This window comes from Rhineura floridana, chromosome 3, assembly GCF_030035675.1.
Source record: "Rhineura floridana isolate rRhiFlo1 chromosome 3, rRhiFlo1.hap2, whole genome shotgun sequence".
NCBI classification, from domain to species: domain Eukaryota; kingdom Metazoa; phylum Chordata; class Lepidosauria; order Squamata; family Rhineuridae; genus Rhineura; species Rhineura floridana.
In genome coordinates this window covers 87,893,674-87,921,421 of record NC_084482.1, presented here as the reverse complement: position 1 = coordinate 87,921,421, position 27,748 = coordinate 87,893,674, and the positions used below count along the sequence as shown (strand labels likewise).

The 27,748-nt window shown below is 42.1% G+C and overlaps 1 protein-coding gene and 1 long non-coding RNA gene across 8 annotated transcripts in view; one reads left to right on the top strand and one right to left on the bottom strand.

Annotated features, from left to right (window-relative positions):
* HTR4 (5-hydroxytryptamine receptor 4) overlaps window positions 1-27,748 on the top strand; it is a 357,168-nt gene that overhangs the window by 242,226 nt on the left and 87,194 nt on the right. The window lies entirely within an intron of this gene.
* On the bottom strand, window positions 1,949-26,473 carry LOC133382212 (uncharacterized). Its single transcript, XR_009761847.1, has 3 exons — window positions 25,899-26,473; window positions 22,859-22,948; window positions 1,949-2,597 (listed from the first exon to the last, which is right to left on the bottom strand). It is a non-coding gene; the product is annotated as an uncharacterized LOC133382212 (long non-coding RNA).

Genomic DNA, 27,748 nt, shown 5'->3' with positions numbered 1-27,748 from the left:
AGATAGTGAGGTGACAAGTTACTGAATTAATTCAGGCTGCTATCAGAGCTGGAGTTGGAGATCAAGGGGATCTTCCATTCATATGTCAAAAGCCCCAGTCATTTTGTTGAAGCTTAGGATCTTTACTGGACTGCACAATGTTCATTTTGTCAGCATTGTAAGAACACTGTATTCCTGAGACATCCAAAAAGAAAGGTGTTTGATAAGTTGCAGATACTTTTCTGAATATGTCTTGATTTCTAAGTTTATTTTTCTAGTGGGGAAAAATCATTTTTTTCTCACTGTGACAGCATTAATAGCAATATTTCTGACTTTCATTTTGGGATTTCTCACAGTCAGGTTAGGAGAGAGAAAAAATGAAAATAAGGTATGAGACTCACCAGCAAATTCAGGCTAATACATTTAGTGACCATTCCTGTTTGATTTTATTTAGGGTATGTTTGGGCCAACACATTTGTCACATTCCATATCTTTTCTGTCTCTTGTCTTTTGCTGATTTTCATGTGACTTCCAAACACATGTTTAGATCCATTTCAGTTGGGGTTTAGGCCTGGTTTTGGCACAGAAACTGCCTTAGTTGCCCTGTGTGATGGATGACCTTAGTCAGGAGAGAGATGCGAGAGTGTGTCCCTATTAATCCTTGACCTTTCAGAGGCTTTTGATACCATCAACCATGGTATTCTTCTGGAATGACTATCTGAGTTGGGAGTGGGTGGTACTGCTTTGCAGTGGTTCCAGTCCTACTTGGATGGTCGTTTTCAGAGGGTGGTGCGTGGGGACTGTTATTTGGGCCCATAGAGCGTTCAGTGTGGGGTCCCACAACACTCAGTTCTATCACCTATGCTCTTTAACATCTACATGAAACTGCTAAGTGGGGTCATTCAGAGATTTGGAGTGTGTTGCCAGCAATATGCTGATAATATGCAGCTATAGTTCTCTTTTACATCTCCATGTGTGGCAGCAGATGTGCTAAATCGATGTTTGGCCTTGGTAATGGACTGGGTGAGAGCCAACAAACTGAAACTTCATCCAGATAAGACTGAGGCACTGTTAGTGGGTGGTTCCCTAGACCAGATGGGTGGGGCATGGCCTGCTCTGGAGGGGGTATCCTCCCTCCGAAGGAAAACGTGTGCAGCTTGGGGGTACTTCTAGATATACTACTGTCACTTGAGGCGCAAGTGGCTTTGGCGGTGCGAAGTGCTTTCCATCAGCTTTGGCTGGGGGCCCAGCTATGTCCCTATGTGGACAGGGATAGCCTATCTCCTGTTGTACATACTTTGATAACCTCTAGGTTAGAGTACTGCAATGCATTATATGTGGGGCTGCCTTTGAAGATGGTCCAGAAACTGCAGCTTGTGCAGTATTCAGCAGCCATATCATTGACTGGGGCAAAATGGTCGGAACACATAACACCAATTCTTGCACGGCTGCACTGGCTACCAGTTGGGTTCTAGGCCAAATTCAAAGTGCTGGATTTGATCTATAAAGCTTTGTGCAGCTCAGGACCCCAATACCTCAAAGACTGCCTCTCCCCACATGAACCAGCCCAGACGCTGTGTATCTCATCTGAGGATCATCTCCGTGTGCCCCCTCTGAGGGAGGTGTGTAGAGTAGCAACATGAGAATGGTCCTCCTCAGTGGTGGCTCTCCATTTGTAGAATGCTCTCCCCAGGGAGGCATGCCCGGTGCCATTGCTGTCTGCCTATAGGCACCAGGTAAAAAACATTTTTAGTCATCCAGGCCTTTGGTGTTTAATTTTCTGTTTGTTTTCAGTTATGTGGAGAGATGTTGGATTTTGATTTTATGCAGTTTAAGTATTTTAGGATCTGTCTATTCTTGTTTTTATATTTGTTTTTAATGTAAGTTGCTTTGAGTTTTCAATTAAAACTAATGAATATAGTAAATAAATATGCTTTATCTTTTTAAGTTCTTTATTTTTCTTCTTCCATCTATACACCCACTGATCAATTTGATTACATGTGATACCTTGAAATGGATTTATAAGGGACTGAGATTTATCTCCTAGTAAAAGATATTGCTGGATGAAAGGAGAAAGGCACACATGGATACACTGGTGCAAAAACCCTGAAGAAATTGCTTGGTTAATGACTTACAACACGGATAGGCAATATGGTGCTCTCCAGATGTTACTGGACTACAGTTTCCATCATACCTGGTCCTTCGCCAGGCTGGCTGGGGCTGATGGAAGTTGGAGTCCAACATCTGGAGAGTATCACATTGGTTACTCCTTGCACAAGATATTACACAGACAAAAAATGAGAAAATAGGAGTATCAAACAGTGACTAATGAGATATGTTGTGGACTGAGATATCCGCTTGCACAATTTTCCATAATGAAGTGAAATCTGATGGTCTAGAGGCACCTTAGTGCGTTCAGTGCTCATGAAAAACTTTTCAAAGAGGCAGAGACAAGTCTGTTTTTCCAGGGGTCAAATGCAGTCAGAAACTGGCTAGGACTTCTTGTGTCATATTGTGATAAAATAACTCAGCCACCAATCAGCTGCAAAATAGAGAATATTGATGTATTTCCATTTATTCTTTGTATATGCTGTTTTCAAAACAGGTTTCATCTATAACTACAGAAGAGAAAATACAGTGAGAATGATATATACACCTGTGCAAATTGGAAAATATTTATTTCATCAAATCTAAAGCCATTTTGAATTTACTCTATATAAATATTTGGGCATTTAAACCATAATCAGAACTATGTTGAATGGCATGCTTGAATGAATTCCAAACTATATAGAATTTAAGTAATAGTCTTAATTTAGATTGATTCCTGCATTTTACAACTAGTAATGATGGGTTTAGGTTTCATTTCTTTCCAGTTCTCAAGCAGCAAGTTTATGAAGCATGAGTGTAATGAAATAAGTCAAGGCAAGATGCATAAATTAAAAGCACATCTTTTATTTGAACAATTACAGTTGGTATAAGTTTAAGCAAGTTTCTGATATAGTTGTTTGTTGAATTTTGCAGTAGATTTTTGTGTAATAAGTCTCCCATTCTCTAGGAACAACAAGAAAATCAAGCTAAAGTAGTTGTGTATAGTAATTATAATATCTATCTGTCATCTAACTATCTAATCATAATTATGATTATAATAATTGGCATTTATTGCCCACCCTTCAGAGGTCCCAAGGTGGGTTGCAACAACCTTAAAATACAGTGTTAAAAACAACCAGAATCACAAGATAGGATGGGTCCTAAAAATATACATCTCCAGTGTCAAAGGCCAGGGTAAAGAGATGCGTCTTAAGCATACACCTAAAGCTGTACAGTGAGGTTGCCAGACACACCTCAGTGACAAGGGAGTTCCACAACCTAGGGGCTGCAGCAGAAAATGCCCTCTCCTGGACCATCACCCCCCCCCGAGCTTCTGAGGGTGGTAGAACTACCAAAAGGGCCTCCTCTGCTGATCTTGAGAGGGTCTATAGGAAAGGAGGTTATCTTTCAGATATTTGGGATCTAAGCCATTTAGGGCTTTTAACACAAGTATGAGCAACTCAAATTTGGGCCTGGAAAAGAACTGGCAATTAATGCAGCTGCTTGAAATCGGATTATATGAGACCTGAAAGGAACCTCAGCCAATAATCTGACTGCTGCGTTTTGGACCAGCTGAAGTTTCCCAGTCGTCTTCAAGGGCAGCCCCATGTAGAGAGCATCAATCCAATCTGGAAGTTAACAGTACTGTTGCCAAGTCATCTCTGTCCAAAAGAGGCCAAAGCTGGTGAACCAGCTGGAGCTGGAAAAAGGCACTCCTAGCCATAAGGTGACCTGAGCAATGTTGGATCCAGGAGTACTCCCAAGCTGTGGACCTGTTCCTTCCAGGGGAGTGCAACCTCATGTAGTACAGGCCATCTCTCCATCTCCTGAACATAAGAACTCAACCCATAATACCTCTGTCTTTTGAGGATTCAGCATCAATTTATTGGCCCACATCCAGCCCATCACCACCTCCAAGCACCAGTACAGCATCTCAACTGCCTTTCCTAATTCAGCTGGAGCAAAGAGATAGAGTTGGATGTCACCTGCATATTGATGACACCTCACTCCAAATCTCCTAATGACTGCTCCCAGAGGCTTTATATAGATGTTAAATAGCATGGGAGACAATATGGAATCCTGCGGAACACCACAAGGCAGCTCCCATGGTGCCGAACAGTAGCCTCCCATAACTACTTTTTGGAAGCAGCTGTGGAGGTATTAGTGGAACTACTGAAGCACAGCGCTCCAACCCTCACCTCCCTGAGATGCTCCAAAAGGATACTGTGGTCAACATTATCAAAAGCAGCTGAGAGTTTGAGGAAAACAAGCAGGGTCGCACTCGCCCTGTCTGTCTCCTGACAGATGTCGTCAACCAGAGTGACCAATGCAGTTTCAGTGTCATGACCAGGCCTGAAGCCAGACTGGAGTGGATCCAAGTAAGGCTATCCAATGCATGTATGATTACAATTGGACTGCAAATGGATAGGTAATGCTGGCAAATTCCCTCAAGTTCAGTCTTAGAACTCTGGGAGCTCAAAGAAAAAAACCCCTATCACTATTTCTGGGTGGAACTATTTCAAGAAGTCTCAAAAATGTTTCAAACTACTATCTCAATTATGCAGCAACTGTCTTTGTTGAACCTATGGGATCCCCAGATGGCAAAGTTTCATACAAAAGAACTGCTTACATGTATGCAGGTTATGGCTTTGATCTCCATTGCACAAAGGTGGAAAATTGCTCAGTACCTTCACTTAGCTTTGTGGTATAAAAAACTGTGGAACTTGGTAATTGTGGAGAAATTGATCCATGATTTACGGGTATCCAATGGATTTGATGATCCTATTCAATATGGGGGAAATTTATTATGTATATTGCTGATACTGAAGCCTATACATCTTTACCTGTTTCTATGCAAGACATATGGATGGCATAATGTCCTCTTCTTTTTTGGCCCTACGGATATAACACCACGGAATGGTCGTCTTCATGTTTTTCTTCTATGTTTGCATTTATAGATAAAAACTTTTAAAAAACTGACTCAAAGGAGGGATGAGCTACTCAAGCTCCTGAATTCTTCTCCTGCTCAGGTTAAAATCCCATCTAGAGAATTGCAGGCATCCCCTCACCTCTAAACCCCCAAAAGATAAACTTCCAGTAGCCAGGAGAACATTTTTCCAGCTGTGCAAAGCTGTCAAAGGCACAACTCCCACAGTCTTGTGCAAGAGGGAGACCTAGGCTGTTCCTTCCATGTGCATGGAACTATGGTCTGAAGGTTATGACCAGGCTCTGGTCTGAAGGTACATGAGGCCAGCTCCCTGCTGAAGCTAAGCAGGGTCATGTCTGGTCAGTGCCTGGATGGGAGACCGCCTGGAAACCATATGTAGGTCACCTTGGGTTTCTAGCATGAAAGGAAAGGCGGGGTATAAATGTAATAAATAAGCTACATTTACATAATGCCATAAATTTTTCCTACAAATTGGAAGGACATTGAAATTCAATCTGTAGCTGGGCTTATTCTGTGTTGTAGAAATGAATTAATGTATTGAACACCTTCCCTTTGGCCAGTAGGGTTCAATTAGATCAGGGATAATGAACCTTGGACACTCCAGATGTTATCTGATTACAGCTCCCATCATCCTTGACCATTGATCGCTGCTGGCTGGGGCTGATGGCAGTTGTAGTCCAACAATATATGGAGGGCCACAGGTTCTAAATGACTCAAAATTATTGGGTTCTAAATGACCCAAATTATTACAGGTCAATTATTCTTATAGAGCCTGTTCGTTTGTAGACATTGATAATAACTTTGATTTTTCCATTTTTTCCAAGGGACCTACTTCTGTAAAAACCTTAGAGCAACCATCAGCCCTGTCTATCTTATGAAATCCCCCATACTATAAAAGTGATAGTGACTCTCACAGACTCATTGTATGTCTTGAAGGGGCCCCAATATATGCCAAGATAGTGTAGAGTTGAATCAAGCTTCCTGTAAAAAAGAAAACCCCAAAAGCTATTTATCTACTCAATGGGACTGATACAAGCCAGTAGAGGCTTCAAAAAAAGGGAGGGAAGGAGAAAGCAAAAGGGCAGTGTCTTTGTATATCCTGAGTGCTAAATATTAGCTATTGTTGTTATGTGCCTTCAAGTCGATTTTGACTTATGGCAAACCTATGAATCAGCGACCTCCAGTAGCATCTGTGGTGAACCACCCTGTTCAGATCTTGTAAGTTCAGGTCTGTGGCTTCCTTTATGGAATCAATCCATCTCTTGTTTGGCCTTCCTCTTTTCCTACTCCCTCCTGTTTTTCCCAGCATTATTGTCTTTTCTAGTGAATCATGCCTTCTCATGATGTGTCCAAAGTATGATAACCTCAGTTTCATCATTTTAGCTTCTAGTGATAGTCGTGGTTTAATTTGTTCTAACCCCCCGTTATTTGTCTTTTTCACAGTCCATGGTATCCGCAAAGCTTTCCTCCAACACCATATTTCAAATGAGTTGATTTTTTCTCTTATCCACTTTTACTTGTTGAAATAAACTAGTCTATAAACAAAACAGGTCTAATATATATTGAAAATTGGATGAATTGTCATCTTGTGATCTCACAAAAGAGGGCCTTCTCTGGAGTGACACCAACCCTATGGAACATCCTTGCTTGTGCAATCCAAGCAGGACCCACAGTGGTGGGCTTTGCTATCCTAAAAACTTACTTGTTTCATCAGGCTTTCTCTGCCCCTTAATTTGCTTCACATCTCTGTTATTGTTTTTTTACTGCATTTTGATATTGTATTTACATTTTGCTTGTGATTTTATTATTGTGATTTGTGTGGACCACTTAGATGTTTTGCTATATTAAGTGGTATATAAATTATACAAATAAAGAAAATGCAGTACCAGCTCCAGGTTTTTTTGGGGGCGGGGAAGGGCTTTGACAAAGTGTTCTTGGTGGCCTCCCTCCTTGAATGGATCCACCTGTTTCTACAGTCTGTTCAGTTGCCCAATCCATGTAACTGCTCTGTCTTCTCTCATCATTATTTGCATGCTCCAAAAAAAACAGTTGAGCACGCAGTGACAGCAAAGAGGGGCTGGGAGGCTCTAAGGGGCTGCAGTGGGCCCTTGCAGAAGCAATGAAACCATGCCCCACAACAACAGCAAAGAGAAGAGTTGTAGTAGTGGGAGGGTCTTGGCAGGTGCTGATGACACCTACCCCTGATGTCAGTCCTGTTGAAATGGTTTTCATCTGAGGAACAACCAGATGTGTGTGGTATAGATAATGGTTTAAAATGTTGAATATTTTTTTGCCTGCAATAAAAATGGTGTGAAATAAGAAGAGAGACAGAGCTGGAAAAATAAGCAGCCTACAACTAAATAAACCTGGGAGGAAGAATGGTGGTGGACAAAGGCTCTGGCACTGTTCAGTCCCCATTATTTTTAAATAATTTATATAGCACTAGGTATGTGCATGATACTTTACAAAGAACATGAATGACACGTCCCTAACCCAGTCTAAAATAGACACAAGGCAAGGAAAAAATATGTGATTATTTTAATTATTCACTTTGGTTTGGTTACAGTAAGGCATAGAGACTAGTGTGGTGGTGATCGAAAGGCTTCGTGGAAAAGCTGAGTTTTGAGGAAGGACTTAAAGGAAATAAGGAAAGTGGTCACATGGAGGCATTCTGGGAAGCAGCTCCAGATATAAGAGAGAGCCTGGCGAAATGGGTGGAATCGTTTCCAGAGTAGGAGATTTTTGGACGTCTGAGAAGCTTGATGAGTGATGGTCACAGGGAAAGGCTTGTTGGGGAAGTAAGTGATAATCCCCTAAGCAAATTATCCCTGAGTATGCAGCAGAACCGCATTAGAATATAAGAAAAACCCCTCTGAATCAGAACAAAGATCCATTCAGTCTAGCATCCTCTCTCCCATTGACCATCCAGATGTCTCTGGGAACCTCACAATCAGAGCATGAAGGCAAATAGCCCTCTGCTGCTGATGTTCCCAGGAACTTGTGCTAAGAGGCATACTGCCTCTGAACCTAGATATTTTATTCAGCCAACATGGCTAATAGTTGTTGAGACCTATCTACCATTAATTTTCCCCCTAGTCTCTCCTCAAAGCCCTCTTTTAATGCATTTATCAATTTATTTGCTGTTATACATATCTGTGGTACAGCCACATTTGGAATACTGTGTACAGTTCTGGTAGCCTCACCTCAAAAAGGATATTGTAGATCTGAAAAAGGTTCAGAAAAGGGCAACCAAAATGATCAGGGGGATGGAGTGACTCCCTATGAGGAAAGGCAGCCTTTGAGGCTTTTTAGTTTAGAGAAAAGGCAAGTAAGAGGTGGCATGATAGAAGTGTATAAAATCATGCATGGCATGGAGAAAGTGGATAGAGACCCAGTGCCTGCAGGAAGAGAAGAACACTGCTGCCCAGGGAAGGAGAGCCTGCTGCTGCTGCTGCTGGATCACCATCTCCACCATCCTTCCCTGTGGACTTCTGCCTGCCAGACGTACATCTGCAGGACCAGGCCCCAGGTACCCAGCCAGCTGTGACTGATTCCCATCGCCTGTCCCTCTTTGGAGGGATACATAAGCCGGCTGGCTGAGGTGGCCTGGGTTTTTTTGTGTGTGCTGTGTCTGTTTGTTTGTTTTTTGTTTGCTTCCCTCTCTGCGGCTGCTGCTACGGTGTGCTTCTCCGTCACTGCCGCCGTTGCGGCTTTGCCCATAGAGACTGCTGCTGCTCTGTGCCTGGCCTGCTGTCGCCTTGTGGCCGCCGCGGCTTTGTTTCTCGCCGCAGCTGACGTTTTTGTGGGCCTTTACCATCATCTGACTGTTTAGGTGGGAAGAAGAGAGATCTTGCAGCTGGCATCTGCGTGCACAGTATGCGGGCCTAGGTTTTGGCATGTTGGCTGAATTTGAATGGTGTGGTTGTATAGTGAGTGTGTGTTGTGTGTGAGTGTGTATGTTTGTATATATGGTTGTTTGTATTTTTGTATTATAGTTTACAATGTGCCTGGGGAAGAGATCTTTCTATCAAGTGGGGAGACTAGAGGGGGCCCCAATTGCCGTAGTGACGGGCAGAGGGAGGTATGGTGTTATGAGAAGGACGTGCCAGGTAAGGGGAACGCGGCCCAGACATGTAGTGGCTGTGCCTTGTTCCGGTCCCTGTCATATCCACAGGGTTGTTGGCTGTCCTCTCAGCCAACCCTCAGATCTCCAGTTGCTGCTTCTTAATGCCAGATCGGTACAAAATAAAACCTCCCTCATCCATGATTTGATTATGGATGAGGCAGCCGATCTGGCATGCATAACCGAGACCTGGGTGAGCGAGCAGGGTGGAGTTAGTCTCTCCCAGATCTGCCCACCGTTGTATTTGGTTCAGCATCATGGGAGATCTGAGGGTCGGGGAGGTGGGGTTGCTGTAGTCTATAAGAGTTCCATCTCACTCACCAAGCACCATGTCCATGCAGTGTTTGCACCTTGTGTTGGGCCAGAGGGACAGACTGGGAATTCTTTTGGTGTACCGCCCACCTTGCTGCCCAATGGCTTCCCTAACTGAGCTGACGGAAGTGGTCTCGGAGGTATTGTTGAGATTCCCCAGACTATTAGTACTGGGGGATGTCAACATCCATGCCGAGGCTTCTTTGTCTGGGGCGACTCAGGACTTCATGGACGCCATGACAACCATGGGGCTGTCTCAACGTGTTAGTGGCCCAACACATACATCGGGGCATACTCTCGACCTTGTTTTTACTACTGGACATGGGGATAGTAATCTGGATGTGGGGAGTCTTACATCTCTCCCTTTGTCATGGTCAGATCACTGCTTGCTGAAGTTTAGACTTTCAGTGGCCTTTTCCCTCTGCAAGGGTGGGGGACCTATTAAAATGGTCCGCCCCCAGAGACTAATGAATCCTGATGCTTTTCAAAGGGCTCTGGGGGATTTTCCGGCTGATAGGACTGGTGCTCCTGTCGAAGCCCTGGCTAATCTGTGGAATGCAGAGATGACCCGGGCAGTGGACACGATCGCTCCTGCGCGCCCTCTCCTTTGTAGAGCTCATACAGCTCCTTGGTATACTCCGGAGCTAAGAGCGATGAAGCAAGATAGGAGACGGCTTGAGCGGAGTTGGAGACGAACTCCCGACGAATGCAATTATGCGCTGGTTTGTGCTTCTACCAAGCGGTATGTAGGTGCGGTGAGGGCGGCGAAGAAACAACATTTCGCCGCCACTATTAAGTCATCTCTCTCCCGCCCAGCGGAGCTTTTTAGAGTTGTCCGAGGGCTACTCCACCCTGGCCCACAGGACATGGTAGATACATCGGTAGCCCGCTGTAATGAGTTTGCTAAGCACTTCCAGCATAAGATCTTATGCATTTGTCGGGACCTAGATTCCCATTTTATGACAGTTAGTCCTAATGAGGTGTCTGGAACACAGTCTAGTCATGTTTTGTTGGATGAGTTTCAGTCGGTTCAGTTCGAGGACGTGGACAAGGTGCTTGGACAGGTACGTGCAACCACTTCGGTACTTGATCCTTGCCCCTCTTGGCTTATAAAAACTAGCAAGGATGGAACAGCTGGCTGGGCCAAGGAAGTGATAAATGCCTCTTTACGAGAGGGAGTGGTCCCTGGCTGTCTGAAAGAAGCGGCGGTGAGACCACTCCTGAAAAAACCTTCCTTGGACCCAGAGGACTTTAACAACTATAGACCAGTGGCAAATGTTCCATTCTTGGGCAAGGTCTTGGAACGAGTGGTTGCTGACCAGCTCCAGGCGCTATTGGATGAAACCGATTATCTAGATCCATTTCAGTCGGGTTTTGGCACTGAGATGGCCTTGGTCGCCCTGTGTGATGACCTATATCAGGAGAGAGACAGTGGGAGTGTAACTCTGTTGATTCTCCTTGATCTCTCAGCGGCTTTTGATACCATCGACCATGGTATCCTTCTGGAGAGGCTTGCGGAGTTGGGTGTTGGAGGCACTGCTTGTCAGTGGTTCCGCTCCTACTTGGCGGGCCGTCTCCAGAAGATAATACTTGGGGAACATTGCTCGACCCCGTGGGTTCTCCAATGTGGGGTCACGCAGGGTTCGGTCTTGTCTCCCATGCTCTTTAATATCTATATGAAGCCGTTGGGTGCGGTCATCCGGAGTTTTGGAGTGCGTCGTCATCAGTACACTGATGACACGCAGCTCTACTTCTCCTTTTCATCTTCTTCAGGTGAGGCGGTCGATGTGCTGAACCGTTGTCTGGACGCGGCAATGGACTGGATGAGAACTAACAAACTGAGACTCAATCCGGATAAGACTGAGATGCTGCTGGTGGATGGTTTCTCTGGTCAGATGGTGGATACATACCCTGTCCTGGACGGGGTTACACTCCCCCTAAAGGATCAGGTTCGTAGTTTGGGAGTCGTTTTAGACTCTTCCCTATCACTCGAGGCCCATGTAGCCTCGGTGGCACGGAATGCGTTTTACCAACTTCGGTTGGTAGCCCAGCTACGTCCCTATCTGAGTAAGGAGGACCTTACATCAGTGGTTCATGCTCTGGTAACCTCACGTTTGGACTACTGCAACGCGCTCTACGTAGGGCTACCTCTGAAGACGGTTTGGAAGCTACAGCTAGTGCAAAATACGGCGGCCAGACTGCTAACAAGAACTAAGCGGTCTGAGCATATAACACCTGTTCTGGCTCGCCTGCACTGGCTTCCAATATGCTACCGGGCCAGATTCAAAGTGTTGGTATTAACCTATAAAGCCTTATACGGCGCGGGACCACGATACCTGCAGGAACGCCTCTCCCGTTATGAACCGGCTCGTACACTACGGTCTACTACGAAGGCCCTCCTCCGGGTCCCGACCCATAGGGAGGCCCGGAGGGTAGTAACAAGATCTAGGGCCTTCTCAGTGGTGGCCCCCGAATTGTGGAATAGTCTCCCCGAGGAGGTACGCCTGGCGCCGACAATATTATCTTTTCGGCGCCAGGTTAAAACCTTTCTCTTCTCTGAGGCATTTTAATCTAAGTTATTTATGTAAATGTTGTAATTGGTATTTTAGATGATGTACTTTTATATTTGTTATATTGATCTTGTAATTTTATTATTGTATATGTTTCTATGTTTGCCGCCCAGAGAGCTGTTTGCTAGTCGGGCGGGATATAAGCTGAATAAAATAATAATAAATAAATAAATAAATAATAATTCTCCCTCTCTCATAACGCTAGAACTTGGGGACATCCAGTGAAATTGACTGTTGGAAGGTTCAGGACAGACAAAAGAAAGTATTTCTTCACACAGCACATAGTTAAATTATGGAATTCGCTCCCACAAGAGGCTGTGATGGCGACAAACTTGGATGGCTTTAAAAGAGGATTAGACAAATTCATGGAGCAAAAGGCTATCAGTAGCCACTAGCCACAATGGCTATGCTTTGCCTCCCTAGGTGGACACAGCAGGCTTCTGAGTACCAGTTGCTGGAAACTGCCGGAGGTCAGGTCACTCAGGTCCTTCTTGCAGGCTTCTTGGGCACCTGGTTGGCCACTGCAAGAACAGGACGCTGGTCTAGATAGGTCATGGCCTCATCCAGTAGGCTCTTCTTGTGTTCTTATTCTGTATTTTCAGCCAGGATAGGCTCCCCAAACAACTTTCAGTAAGAATCCATACAATTACAATATTATTAGGAATATGGAGGGGTGAGGATAAGGGGTGGCAGTCTCTTCGGGCCCTAGCAGATGATGATATGGTTAAGAGTCTCTTCAAAGGAAGGAGGCAGAAGGTGCTACAGGTGGATTCAGGGCCTGGATGATAGCAAAGATGCCAGCCCACAGAAGCAATCCTTCAATCAATATAAGGCAGTGGTCAGCATAATTGCCATGGCAATGAATGCCATAAATATTGTATTCTATAAAGGTGTACTTTCTTGTGTCTGTCTTGTCAAATTACTGGGCTGTGCCCAAAGGCTTCCAACTTCTTAAAGAAGCCCCTGCTAAGGTTTATAACTGTTATGGAAATATATATGCAGAGTGATTGAGTGGTCTGAGGTCCATGTACCAGTGTATGCGTTTATCTACGAAGCAGGCTTTTACCCTGCATTTAGATCACTGACACTTAAGACTTAGTAAAATAAGAAAAGCTACTTTATATATAGAAATACGTAGTAGATAGGAAAGGCATACCTAGTTTTAACTAACTAAGTTGGAGGTGCAATGTCCAGACTTGGGTATTGCCCTCATGGCTCAGGAGAGAGAGCAAAGACAAAGATGTCTCCTGTCTCCTCGGACAGTCGAAGAAGACAAAGGAAGTAGGGGTAGGTCAGTTTTCCTGAGCATATCAGTTTACAATGGAAGGAAGTTAGTTAGAGAACAGCACAGGTAAAGGTAGGCAAGCCTAGCCAGCTGGAGGACCCTAACTCTGTCTTCCTTCTGGAATACAAACAAAAGAACCCAAACAGGAGTTGCTCTTGCCCCACTTCCAACAATAACAAGATACCTAAACCCACTCACTCCAAGGGCCAAGTCCCTGCCTGAAAGAAAGCACCAGTTGTGGCAGTATAAAGCAACATCCCCAACAAACCAGGGGAACAGGGTTGCTATGAGGGGAGGTGAAAAAAATAAGACCCCTTGCTGTCAATCTAGTGCCCTGTTGTTTTTAAAGTGACCTTTAAAAAGCGCTGTGTGAGTCAGAGCCATAATTTTCTTGACTGTCATGATTTTAGGTTCCTTTGTATTAGCTCTGCCTCCTACGTAATAGGCAGAAAGTAGCTTGGCCTTCAAAATACATTTTCTGATAGCATCCTATAATGAAAAATATCTCCGACCAGTTCTTTTCTGTTGTCCTGTCTCTCACTTTGGGTATTTCTGTAAAATCCTGTATTTTCCGTATTTTCCTATGGGCAGCTGTTACAAATATTATGTTATTTTTAATGATCATAAAACATTTCTGCTATTATGCTGCTTATTTGCCGGCATTGTTATATTTTATTGTTTGCTGCAGTTGTTTGAAACATTTTGAAATTTTATTCTGTGTATATGCCAAGTTCTCTCTCTCTCTCTCTCTCTCTCTCTCTCTCTCTCCCTGTGTGTGTGTGTGTGTGTGTGTGTGTGAGAGAGAGAGAGAGAGAGAGAGAGAGAATATTATTCTTCGCTGATGAAGAAATGTGTTTTGGGTTTGTTGTTGTTATGTGCCTTCAACTCGATTACCACTTATGGTGACCCTATGAATCAGTGACCTCCAAGAGCATCTGTCATGAACCACCTTGTTCAGATCCTGTAAGCTCAGGCCTGTGGCTTCCTTTATGGAATCGATCCATCTCTTGTTTGGCCTTCCTCTTTTTCTACTCCCTTCTGTTTTTCCCAGCATTATTGTCTTTTCTAGTGAATCATGTCTTCTCATGATGTGCCCAAAGTATCATAACCTCAGTTTCATCATTTTAACTTCTAGTGATAGTTCTGGTTTAATTTGTTCTAACACTCAATTATTTGTCTTTTTTGCAGTGCATGTTATGCGCAAAGCTCTCCTCCTATACCACATTTCAAATGAGTTGATATTTCTCTTATCTGCTTTTTTCATTGTACAACTTTCACATCCATACATAGAGATCAGAATACCATGGTCTGAATGATCCTGACTTTAGTGTTCAGTGATACATCTTTGCATTTGAGGACCTTTTCTTATTATTTCATAGGTGCCCTCCCCAGTCCTAGCTGCCTTCTGATTTCTTGGCTATTGTCTCCATTTTGGTAATGAGTTTGCCAAGGTATTGATAATCCTTGAAAAGTTCAATGTCCTTGTTGTCAACTTTAAAGTTACATAAATCTTCTGTTATTATTTCTTGATGTTAAGCTGTAGTCCTGCTTTTGTGCTTTCCTCTTTAACTTTCATCAGCATTCGTTTCAAATCATTACTGGTTTCTGCTAGTAGCATGGTATCGTCTGCATATCCTATTGATATTTCTCCCTCCAATTTTCATGCCTCCTTCATCTTGGTCCAATCCCACTTTCCATATGATATGTTCTGCGTATAGATTAAACAAGTAGGATGATAAAATACGCCCCTGTCTCACACCCTTTCCGATGGGGAACCAATCGGTTTCTCCATATTCTATCCTTACAGTAGCCTCTTGTCCAGAGTATAGGTTGTGCATCAGGACATTCAGATGTTGTGGCACCCCCATTTCTTCTAAAGCATTCCATAGTTTTTCATGATATACACAATCAAAGGCTTTGCTGTAATCTATAAAGCACAGGGTGATTTTCTTCTGAAATTCCTTGGTTCGTTCCATTATCCAACGTATGCTTGCGATATGATCTCTAGTGCCTCTTTCCTTTCTAAATCCAGCTTGGACGTCTGGCATTTCTTGCTCCATATATTTGTTGTACTTGAGCATTACTTTACTTGCATGGGATATTAAGGCAATAGTTGGATAATTACTGCATTCCCTGGGATCCCCTTTCTTTGGGATGTATATTGAATGTCTATAGGCCATTGTTTAGTTTTCCATATTTCTTGACAATTTTTTGTCAAAATTTGGACAGATTCAGTCTCAGTAGCTTGTCATTTCATTCATTGGTGATCACTCGTGGCCGAGTAAGATTGTCTTGCAAGATAAGGTCTTTAACAGTGGGTCCGTAAGTGACTGTGGAGGCCAATTCTGGATCCACACAGCCTCCCACAGTGAGGACATAGGTTTCCAGATGGAAGATGGTCGCAATAAGAATTTGTTTGACATGCCTTCTGCTTAGCTCATTTGTCCTGTTCGCCCTGTATTCATGCTTCTTCGAAGTCCATAGCACCTTTGATAATAGCCGGTCTCCATTTGGGACATTCATGGGCCAAGACTTCCCAGTTCTTGATGCTCATGTTACATTTTTTTAGATTCACTTTAAGAACATCTTTAAACCTCTTTTGCTGTCCACTGATGTTCTATTTTCCATCCTTAAGTTGGGAGTAAAGTAGCTGCTTTGGAAGACTGTGATCAGGCATTCGAACAACATGGCCAGTCCAGCGAAGTTGATGTTGAAGGATCATTGTTTCAACACTGGTAGTCTTTGCTTCTTCCAAAACGCTAACATTGGTTCATCTGTCTTCCCAAGTAATTTGCAGAATTTTCCGGGGGCAGCGTTGATGGAATATTTCAAGAAGTTGGGAGTGGCGTTTATAAATGGTCCATGTTTCACAGGCATACAGTAAGGTCGGTAGTGCAATGGGTTTGTAGATAAGCATTTTGGTCTCCCTGCGATTATTATTCAAGAGAATGCGGCACTCGCAGAGCTAGATGATGTTGAATTTCAGCATCGATGTCAGCTTTTACAGAGAGATGGCTGCCGAGATAGGGGAAGTGATCAATGTTCTCCAGCGTCACACCATTAAGCTGGATTGATGGTGCTACAGATGGACTAGTTCGCACCTGTTGATGAAGCACTTTGGTTTTTTTAATATTAAGTGAGAGCCCACGTTTTCCATATGCTTCTGCAAAGACATTTAGGATAGTTTGAAGATCTTTCTCTGAATGTGCGGCACATTAAAGTTCTACAATAGAGGTTGACATTACCTTACTTTTTGCTTTCAGCCTACTGAGATTATAAAGCTTTCCATCTGTTCAATATATGATTTCCACACCAGTAGGAAGTTTCCCCTCAATAAGGTGTAGAATCATAGCAGTGAAGATAGCAAATAAGGTTGGAGCAATCACACATTTTATTTATTTATTTATTTACTTATTGAATTTCTTAGTCGCCCATCTGGCTGGCTATCCAGCCACTCTGGGCAATGTACAAAATAGGCATACAAATATAATAGACATTAAAAATCTGAAAACAATAACGATAAAATCTAGCCCACCCCAAAAGCCTGCCTGAAGACCCAGGTCTTCACGGCCCGGCAGAAACTCATTATAGAGGGGGCATGGCGGAGATCATTTGGGAGGGAGTTCCACAGGGTGGGGTCCACAATTGAAAAAGCCCTCTTTCTAATCCTCACCAGTCTAGTCCTCACATCCCTGTTTTATGCCTGATCCGACCCTGAATGGATCGCTCTGAAAGCCATTGTTATCCAAAATTGTCGCTGTCATGTTGTCATGAAGGAGTTGCAAAATATTCACATATTTATCAGGGCATCCAGTTTTTAGAAGGATGGTCCAGAGAGCGGTTTGATTCACAGTATCAAAGGCCTTAGTCAGGTCAATAAACGCATATATAAAGGTCAATTCAGCTCCCAGCATTTTTCTTGAAGCTGTTGTGCAGTGAAGATCATGTCCACTGTCCCCATGGAAGGGTGGAAACCATTTTGAGCTTCGGGGAGGACATTTATTGTATTTATTTATTTATTATTTTATTTATACCCCTTCCTTCCTTCCAGCAGGAGCCCTCTGTAATCGGCAGGAGGCTATTTGCAAGAATCCTTCCAAGGTTTTACCTGTGGTAGCAAGAAGAGAGATACCTCGATAGTTCCCACTATCTGTTCTATCACCCTTCTTAAAAAGGGTGATAGTTATACCATCCCTAAAGTCTTCCAAGATCTCTACCCTCATCCATATTTTTTTGATGAGCTTATGAAGTTGTGTAAGTTTAGGCCCGCCTTCTTTAAAGACTTCAGCAGGAAACCCTTCAGGTCCACAAGGTTTGTTGTTCTTCATTTGGTTGATGGCTTTATTGACTTCGTCCAAATTGAGGGATACAGCAAGCTCACCTCTAGTGTGTTGTGGAATTTGCGAGAAGACCTCGCCAGCCACAATAGAGTTTTGATTAAGGAGGTTGTGGTAATGCTCTTTCCTGCTCAGTGCAATAGATTCTTTATCCTTAAGAAGTTTGGTACCATCCATTGAACGTAAGGGATTTGTACCGTAATTTGTTGGTCCATAGATGGCCTTTGTGGCATTAAAAAAGCCCCGTGCATCGTGAGCATCTGCAAAGTGCTGGATTTCTTGAGCTTTCTTTATCCACCAGGCATTCTTAAGTTCTCTAGTTCTTCTTTGGACCTCAGCCTTTGCACTGGCATAGATTTTTTTCTTAGCAGCACAGTTAATGTCTTTCTGCCATATCTGGAAGGCTTTCCTTTTCTTGTCAATGATATGTTTAATCTCACTATCATTCTCATCAAACCGATCCTGATGTGTCTTAGTTTGGTATCCAATAGTTTGTTCACATGCTGCAATAATGGATGTCTTCAGTTTAATCCAGTGTTCCTCAACATTTTCAGGGAGTTCCATCGGTAGATGTTTCTTGAGAGTTGTTTGAAAGCCGGCTCACTTAATAGGATCTTGAAGGGCATGGATGTTCATTTTATGCCCTGGTTTTCTTCCTTGGAGCCTAAGTTGAGGAACAATATTAATGGCCATAGTGGATCAAATTAATTGGTGATCTGTCCAGCAGTCATCAGCACTCATCATGGCCCTAGTAAGGAGTACATCACGACGATCTGTGGCACGGACAATTACATAATCCAGGAGATGCTAGTGTTTTGACTGAGGGTGCTTCCATGATGTTTTAAATTTATTTTTCTGGTGAAAGAGTGTGTTTGTAATAACAAGATTATGCTCTGCACATTTAATCAGAAGTATAATGCCATTCAGGTTACTATTGCCAACTCCTTCTTTCCCAATGGTTTCTGGCCATAAATCAAAATCATGCCCAACTGTTGCATTGAATTCGCCCAAGAGGATAATTTTATCCTCCTTAGGTATCTCTGATAAAATGGTGTTCAGCTGGTTATAAAAAAATTTCCTTGATGTCTTCATCAGCATCTAATGTTGGTGCATAAGCACGTACAATAGTTGTCTGCTGGTTTTTGGCAAGTTTTAACCAGAGAGTTGAGAGTCGTTCATTAATGCCAGTAGAAACTTCTGACAAGAGCTTCACAAGATTATTTTTAATAGCAAGGCCTACTCCATGTATTTGTTGCTCTTGTTCAGGCAGTCCTTTCCAGAAGAAGGTATAACCTCCTTTTTCTTCCTTCAGTTGTCCTTCTCCTGCTCTTTCAGTTTCTTGGAGTGCTGCTATGTCAATATTAAAATGTCTCAACTCCCTCACAATGATGGCAGTCCTGTGTTCAGGACGTTCACTATCTGTATTGACCAGCTTGTAGCAACTCTATTGGTATGCTATCTGTCCCTGGTGATTTGTTTCTTCCAAGTATGTTAAGAGCAGCTTTCACCTCACATTCTAAAATTTCTGGTTCTTCATCATACGGTTCCTCCATGAATGAATCTGTCATCCTGGCATCACTTTTATAGAGTTCTTCTGTGTATTGCTTCCATCTTCATTTTATTTCATCTTGGTCAGTCAGTGTGTTTCCCTGTGGATTATTCAACAACCCTACCCTTGGTTTAAATTTCCCTTTAATTTCACTAATCTTTTGGAATAGGGCTCTTGTTCTACCCTTCTATTTCTAGACAATAACTATTGTAATGGTTCTCTTTGTCCCTACGTACTAGTTGCGTATTGTTGCATTTAGGGTTCTAACCATGTTTCTGTCTCCTTTTGTTTTGGCTTTCCTTCTCTCTTTAACCATTTTAAGAGTTTCATCAGTCATCCATTGAGATCTTTCTTTTTAACGAGAGGTATTATCTTTTTGCATTATTCCCTGATAATGTCTCTGATTTCACTCCAGAGTTCTTCTGGTTCTCTGTCAACTAAGTTTAAAGCCTCAAATCTGTTCCTTATTTGATCTTTATATTCTTAATCTTAAATTGTATTGTGGTATTATGATTGCTTTGTTGTTTAGCTTTCCTCTGATTTTTGATATGACCAGTTCGTGATCTGTCCCACAGTCTGCTCCTGGTCTCGTTTTTGCAGAAAGTATGGAACGTCTCCATCTTCTGCTACCAATTATATAATCAATTTGATTCCTATATTGACCATTTGGTGATGTCCACATGTACAGTCATCTTTTCAGTTGCTCAAAAATGTGTTTGTGAGAAACAAATCATTGGCTTCACAGAATTCAATAAGTCTTTCTCCTGTTTCATTTCTGTCTCCTAAGCCCCATTTCCCCACAATTCCTAATTCTTCTCTGTTCCCTACTTTTGCATTCCAGTCTCCCATGATTATTAGCACATCTTGTTTTGGTGTGTGATCAATTTCTTCCTGAACTTCTGTGTAAAATCTCTCCAGTTTCATTGGAGCATAGACTTGAATGATGGTTATGTTAATAGGTTTCCCATTAAATCTCATTGATATCACTCGCTCAGACCTTGTGTTATAGCTTTTAATTGCTTTTTCTACATTGCTTCTCACTATTAAAGCAATCCAGTTTCTTCTTAATTTTTCATTTCCTGCATAAAATATTTTGTAGCTGCCTGATTGAAAATGTCCTATTCCCATCCATTTTAATTAACTCACACCAAGTATTGTAATGTTGATATGTTCCATTTCTTGCTTGACAATTTCTAACTTTCCGTGGTTCACGCTTCTCACATTCCATATTCCTATTGTGTGTGTCATACAACTCCGGCCTCTCCTTTCGCATCTGTGCACATCAGCCTCTGGGCTTCCTTTTGACTTTGACCCAGCTTCCCTAGTAGCTCAGTGAGTGCCTTCTGACCTGGGGGTTTCATCTTCCAGCACTATCTCGCGTTACATTTTGGATACTCTGTTCATAGGGTTTTCGTGGTAAGAGGTATTCAGAGGTGGTTTAGCATTGCCTTCCTCTGAGTTTGGATGCATCTTAGTCTGGTGTCTTAGCTTTGACCATTCTGCCTTGGGTGCCCCTGCTAGGAGTGTAGCCTCTTGATCTAGACTCCTGACGGCATCGCTCTCACCTTCTTCGACACTCTCAAACCCACTCACCATGTTAAGGTGTGCATCCTAAAAAGGGAATATTATTGATCCCTGAGGAAGAAATGTGTTTGGTTTTATGTACTGAGCAATTTCATGTTATGTTTGTTATTCATAGAATCATAGAATAGTAGAGTTGGAAGGGGCCTATAAGGCCATCAATGCCCTGCTCAATGCAGGAATCCAAATCAATCCCTCCCCAATTGTTTATATGTGTGATATAAAATAATTTTACAATGACATATATTTCGTTCTTTATTATTTGCATATTTAGAATCCAATGTGTCGGTAATTACCTTCGTTGTTACTTCTGCTAAAGGGAAGACAAACCATTAAAACAACTCAAATGGTCAGTCTATTGGATTGTTCAGATTTTTTCTGTGTGCAGTTGGCACATGAGAGTCCACATACTCCCACGTTTTCAGTCACCAACCTCATTGCTATTCCATTGGTTGCTACCCACACCAGTGGACGGAACTTGACAGAAAACATCTTAGGTGTGGGGTTTTTGTTCCCCCCCTCAATCACTCTTCATCCCTCCCCCAGTTTGCTTATAAAATTAAACTACAGTGTACTTGTTCTTTTTTAAAAAAATTACCCACAGTGCTGATTTCCCAGAATTGTGCAAAATCTGTAATAATAAAAACAAATCTAGGCTGCTTAGTGCTCTGAGTGTGTGTGTGGGTCCATATGCTCAGATAATTCCTTTCTGCTAGCCTTCTTCAACCGGCGTTCAACTTCAGGTTAAAGCTTCCAGGGATCCAGTCATGTTGCTGAGACTGGGGAGGGAATCCTGAGCCTTTTCTCACTTTTTTTTTTTTAACCTTCCCCGAGAGTCTCCTGCAGTACTGGAGAAGTTTTTTTAAAAAAAGACCCAGCAAGAAGACAGTTGCCTCTTCCAACCACATCCCAACCATGTCCATTAGCTCTACATAGAAGGGTTTCCTCTTGCTGCATGTAGTGTCAACACCCATGTGTATACCTGCCCACTACCGTAATAAATTTGCTACTCTTTTAAGGTCCCACAAGACCCGGTGGTATGGTTGCAACCAACTAACAAGGCTATCCCCTCTGGACACAAGGGGTTACATAACTCCCCATGCAGATGTACTTGTACATATATATGCATATATAGGTCCTTATCTGAGCTATTGCCTACTAGTGTCAAGTGTGGAAAACAAATCAATAAATATTAAACAGTGTCTGCTTTAATTATGTTGGCATGAATTAATCTGGAATAAATCAGATATCCAGAAGAGAGAGAGAGTAAAATGAAAACCAACCTGCTCTTTTGCCAGAACAAAATTCTGCTCAGCCCTCCTTGTTTTAAAAGTAGGAAGCATGCATACCTTTGGGAGGCAACATCAAGGAAGCTAATTGGCCTATAATTAGCTGTATCCAGTTTATCATCTTTTTATGAATCGATACCAGCCTGCTTATCCTCCAGCCTTCTGGAAAAATTCCATTATTTCTGATGTGTGTAAATTTGCCAGAATTCCTGCCTACCAATCTGTTTAACAATCACATTGAATTTAATAGGATATAAAAGTGCTTGACTTTGGCTGGCCTTTTGCAGGTTGACTGGTCATTAATGGAATTATATTATTTAATTATAATTATATATTGTGTTAAAGCACAATGAGCTGTTTCCTAGGCCAGGAAGTTCTGAATGATCTAGGGTACTCTGCTGGCTTGGATTAACAGCAAGCGAAGGGCTGTCTTACATGTATTATTTTCGTTATTTGAAGGTAATGCCAAGATGTAAACATCTATAACAAAGTAGGACTCCCCTGCATAAAAGAATTGGTGTGGTAAGAGGAGAAAATAGTGGGCTACAACCATGTATTTCCTGCTTTGTTCTTCATTCTGTAAAAGCTCGCCAATATGGCTTTTACCATCAAGACAGACAAAGCAAAAAGATGGGACTGAGTGTAAATTGATATCCTCAAAAATCTTTGAGATTTTGTACATCCATTGTTGATGTCATTTGATAGCATATGTGGCAATTAGCTCTGAAATATGGCCTCTTGTTGCCCTCTGATGTAAATGGCAAGCTTCTTTTAATGGCTGCAATTCACTAGAAATACCTTGTTCTTTTGATGTGTCTTTCCTTTAATCTTTACTCCAATTTATATTTTCCCCCTGGACATTAACCAGAGGCCTGGAGAAGAAAGTCCCTAGAGACAGAATAAAGCCATTCATTATATTTTCAGGAAAAGTTTTCATAGCCATCAAAAAATAATTGAGCAGCGTATTGGAGGAAGGAAGGTTCCCAGTTCAGCTAAGGATAACCCACCCTAAATTGTCTTTTCTACGACTGGACAGTATTTCAAAGACAGCTCTTTTATTTTCCATTTTTTTGGATTTCCAATTTGCTGACCCTCTAAGCTGCCTCTCTAGTCATTTATCACAAACTTTAAATGCGTCTGTAGTTGTAAAGGAAGTTGGCTGAATTTCTTAAATGATGTTACTATGTGACTTGTTGTCTGCATCTTGCTTGACTTATCTGTCTCCCAGAATACCAGTGATAGTGGAAAAGTGTTCCTTGTTTACATTAGCCAGAAAGAACAGCTGATTGATGGAAAGGCTGGGTTGTCAAGGTGAACAAACTAAATGGGGACAGTCCCCAGTGGGTAACTACAGAGCATTAATCTTCTAGTTCCTTTCTGAGAAGAGAGACAAAGTACAATGGATCTGGGACCTGTATTTGCAGTGTAAGCCTTCCTTCCCTCCTTCACAAACAAGCCCTGGAGTAAGAAGCAATTAATTATATAGCAGATAAAATAAACCAAAACTGTTTCTGGAGCAGCAGTGTCTTTCCAGCATAGTGCTACGCTGTTCTTTATGCCAAAAAGCTCATGTAGGCAGCATTTATTCTAGAATAAAACACTAGGCGTAGCATTTTTATTGAGAGAAAGTGGTAAATGTGTTCCTGTTCTAATACATAGCTCTTTAGTACACAATGTTATGGTATCTCAGAAATACATGTGAAGGAACAATTGAAACATCATACCACTTACATGAAGATTGCTGAAAAAAGATTCCATGTGATGGCAGGGTTGCCATATTCCAGTTCCATAAATCCAGGCAGGCTAATTTGCATATTATGCAAATTATTTGCTGATTATGCAAATTAAGCTTATTAAAGGTTGCATTTCCATTTCTTTGTTTTGTGCCTAGTACTTACCACTGAAAACTGGGGGAGGATGTGAGTAATCTTTTTTTAAAAAAACTTACATTTTCAGCCTTAAATGCCTAGGCTCTAGTTTCCAATACTATGGAATATTTATTATTAAGTGGATTTATATCCTACCCTTCCACTGTTAAAAACAGAACTCAGGACAGCTTACAAACATAATAAAAATATACAATCAATGTAAAAACATAATAAAGACACAAAATAGAAACAAACACAAAACAAGTCAATGCAGCACTATAAAAATCCAGCAAAAAGCAAAAAGCCAGCAAAGCAACAATTAAATGTAGTATTGTGACTGAGAGGTACTCTGTACCAACAATTAGGAAATGTGAAATGAACACACCACTACAAATTGTATCACAGATATAAATCAAGATTTCAATATTATCAGTTCATTCAGTCATCTTATATAAAGAGAGTAGTGTCTGAGCACGTGAGAAGTGTCTTTAGTATACTGATTCTCACATACCAGATGAGGCAAAGGGGAAATGTAGCTTTCTATGAAAAGGGGTGGAACTTGATGGAGACCTGAGTACTAGCACTTTTTAAAAAATGCAGTGAATTCTAGAGACCTGGCAAGCTGTGCTAGCATTAGACAGGACAGCTGTACGATTCTTACTTGTCTTATGTGTATGTCTGTATGTACATGTGTGTATATATATGTATACATACACATCCATCCATCACTGGAGAGGAAATGAAACAGGGTGATCTTTGGTGATGAGATGCTGCCAGTCATTTTGAAGAAGATATGTATTAAAAATACTTTTTAGCCTTTTCTGAATTGCTGAACAGAGGCTCTGTCGGGCAACAGGGTGAGTGAGGCTGTATTCCAGTGCAACTTTACTTGGGAATAAGCACCAATTAAGAGGATGGGGGCAGGACCAAAAATGCAAATACTAATGCCTCAGCCTTTTCTACAGAGCTGTTTGCTTTTATATCTTGTATTTGTTTAGGGCAGGGAGCTTTTTATGGATTCAAACCCCTTTATTACATCCTCCATGCAGTCTCATTGTATTCACCACATAACACATATACCCTGAGACACAGAGGCAATTGAGATGAAGGCTGCTTCTCCTTCCTGATTTGGCCAGAAAGTCTATGGATTAGGGGTAGAGCTGCACGTGTTGATCAAGTGAGCATGTGCAGTTTTCTAAACTGTCTAGATTCTGCATATGCAACAGACAGGCAGAATAAAATTCTTGATTTTCCCAGGGCAGCTGTGGTGTCTCTCATTGGCTAAGAACAATGGAAGGTGGGAGTAGGTTGATTTCTCACAAAGTGGGCAGAAAACTGCCTCCACATTTTGCCTTGTATCTCTGGATCCACAAGGGGCAGAGACTTGCTTTTTTTAAGAAATGAAAGCTGGGAATCCAGGCCGTGTAATGGGCTAAGCAGGCGCTGGGTAGCATGGCTAGACTCTGGGTAAAACCCGGCTAACCAAGCAATATGGCAAACCTATGTGATGGTATTCTAAGTGAATGGCCACCTTCTCTCATATGAACTTGCCTGACCTCCAGGATGTACTTCGGAAGCTTTTCTATGGGTGCCCTTGTCAGCAGTGGTCAGTGAGCAGAGGGAAGGCTTTTTCTGTGATAGCACCATGTCTCTGGAATTCCCTCCCCAGGCAGCTTTGTGAGACACCAACATTCAAGTATCACGTTAAATCTTCTTAAGGCTTTTAATTGAGCAATAAGTGTTCTTGCTTTTAACTGATGATTCAACTTTTAACTGATGATTTTTTCTGATCAATTTGTTTTTAACTAGTTCTTGATAGTGCTGGTTGCAGGTGTAGTTTTTATTTATGCGGTTTTGCTTTAATTGGATGGTGCATCTTGTAAGTCACTTTTGATATTTTAAAATAGAAAAGTTTAAATATTTTAAATATATAAAAAACCAAAAAGGCATACTATTTGAAATCTACTTACCACAAGAGTGGCCATGAAGTGTAGTCACTCATTAGTGCTGCCAGACTTGGTGTGGTGGTCTGCACATACATGGACAAGCACTGAAAATCATAGAAACATAGAGTTGGAAGGGGCCCATAAGGCCATAGAGTCCAATCCCCTGCTCAATGCAAGAATCCAAATCAAAGCATACGCGACGTGTGGATGTCCAGCTGCCTCTGAATGCCTCCAGTGTGGGAGAGCTCCCCACCTCTGTAGGTAATTGGTTCTATTGTTGTACTGCTCTAACAGGTAGGAAGTTTTCCTGATGTTCAGTTGAAATCTGGCTTCCTGCAACTTGAGCCATTATTCTGTGTCCTGCACTCTGGGATAATCGAGAAGAGATCCTGGCCCTCCTCTGTGTGGCAACCTTTCAAGTACTTGAGTAGCACTGTCATATCTCCTCTCAGTCTTTTCAAGGCTACACAGGCCCAGTTTCTTTCTGTTTATCCTCATAGAGCTTTGTTTCCAGTCCTCTGATCATCCTCGTTGCCCTCTTCTGAACCCAGTTTGTCTGCATTCTAGCATCCAGAACTGAATGCAGTACTCAAGATGAGCCTAACCAGTGTCGAATAGAGGGGAACCAATACTTCATGTGATTTGGAAAGTATACTTCTGTTAATGCTGCCTAAAATAGCATTTGCCTTTTTTTCAGACACATCACACTGTTGGTTCATGTTCAGCTTGTGATCAACAACAATCCCAAGATCCTTCTCACATGTAGTATTACTGAGCCAAGTATCCCCCATCTTATAACTGTGCATTTGGTTTCTTTTTTCGTAGCTGTAGAACTTTGCCTTTATCCCTGTTAAATCTCATTCTGTTGTTTTCAATGCTCCATCCTATCAAGAACTCTTTGAATTTTGTTTGTTTTCCAAGGTGTTATCTATTCCTCCCAATTTTGTATCATCTGCAAATTTGATAAGTGTTCCCTGCACCTCCTCATCCAAGTAATTAATAAAAATGTGAAGAGCACTGCACCCAGGACCCAGCCCTCTGGTACCCCACTCATTACCTCCTCCCAGTCGGAGATGGAACCATTGATAAGCACTCTTTGAGTACGATTCTGTAGCCAACTGGATCCACCTGATAGTTGTTCCATCCAGCTCACATTCAACTAGTTTGCTAATCAGAATATCATGGGGCACTTTGTCAAAAGCTTTGCTGAAGTTGAGATGTATTATGTCCACAGCATTCCTACAATCTGTGAGGAAGGTTACCCAAATAAAAAATGAGATAAGATTAGTCTGGCAGCATTTGTTCTCCATAAATCCATGTTGGCTCCTAGTAATCACTGCATTGTTTTCAAGGTGCTTACAGATTGACTGCTTTATAATCTGCTCCAGAATTTTCCCAGGGATCAATGTCAGGTTGACTGGTCTGTAGTTCCCAGGTTCCTCCTTTTTGCCCTTTTTGAAGATAAGGACAACATTAGCCCTCCTCCAATCATCTGGCACTTCACCAATCTTTCATAATTTCACTAAGATAATAGAATAGCCAGCTCCTTCAATACTCTAGGATGCAGTTCATCGGACCCTGCCAGTTTGAACTCATTCAAAGTGATTAGGTATTGCTTGACTGTTTGTCTATCAATCTCAAGCTCCAATCCTGCCCCTTCAGCTTTATGTTTGCCAGGAAGGTAATAAACCCTATTTTGGGAGAAGACTCAGCCAAAGTAGAAATTGAGCATTTCTGCCTTTTCTTTGTCATCTGTTATCATTTTGCCATCCTTACTGAGTAGCTGTACCACCATTTCTTTTCTCTGTCTTTTACTATGGATGTACTTGAATAAAGTTTTTTTGTTGCTATTGGCATCTCTCACTAACCTCAGC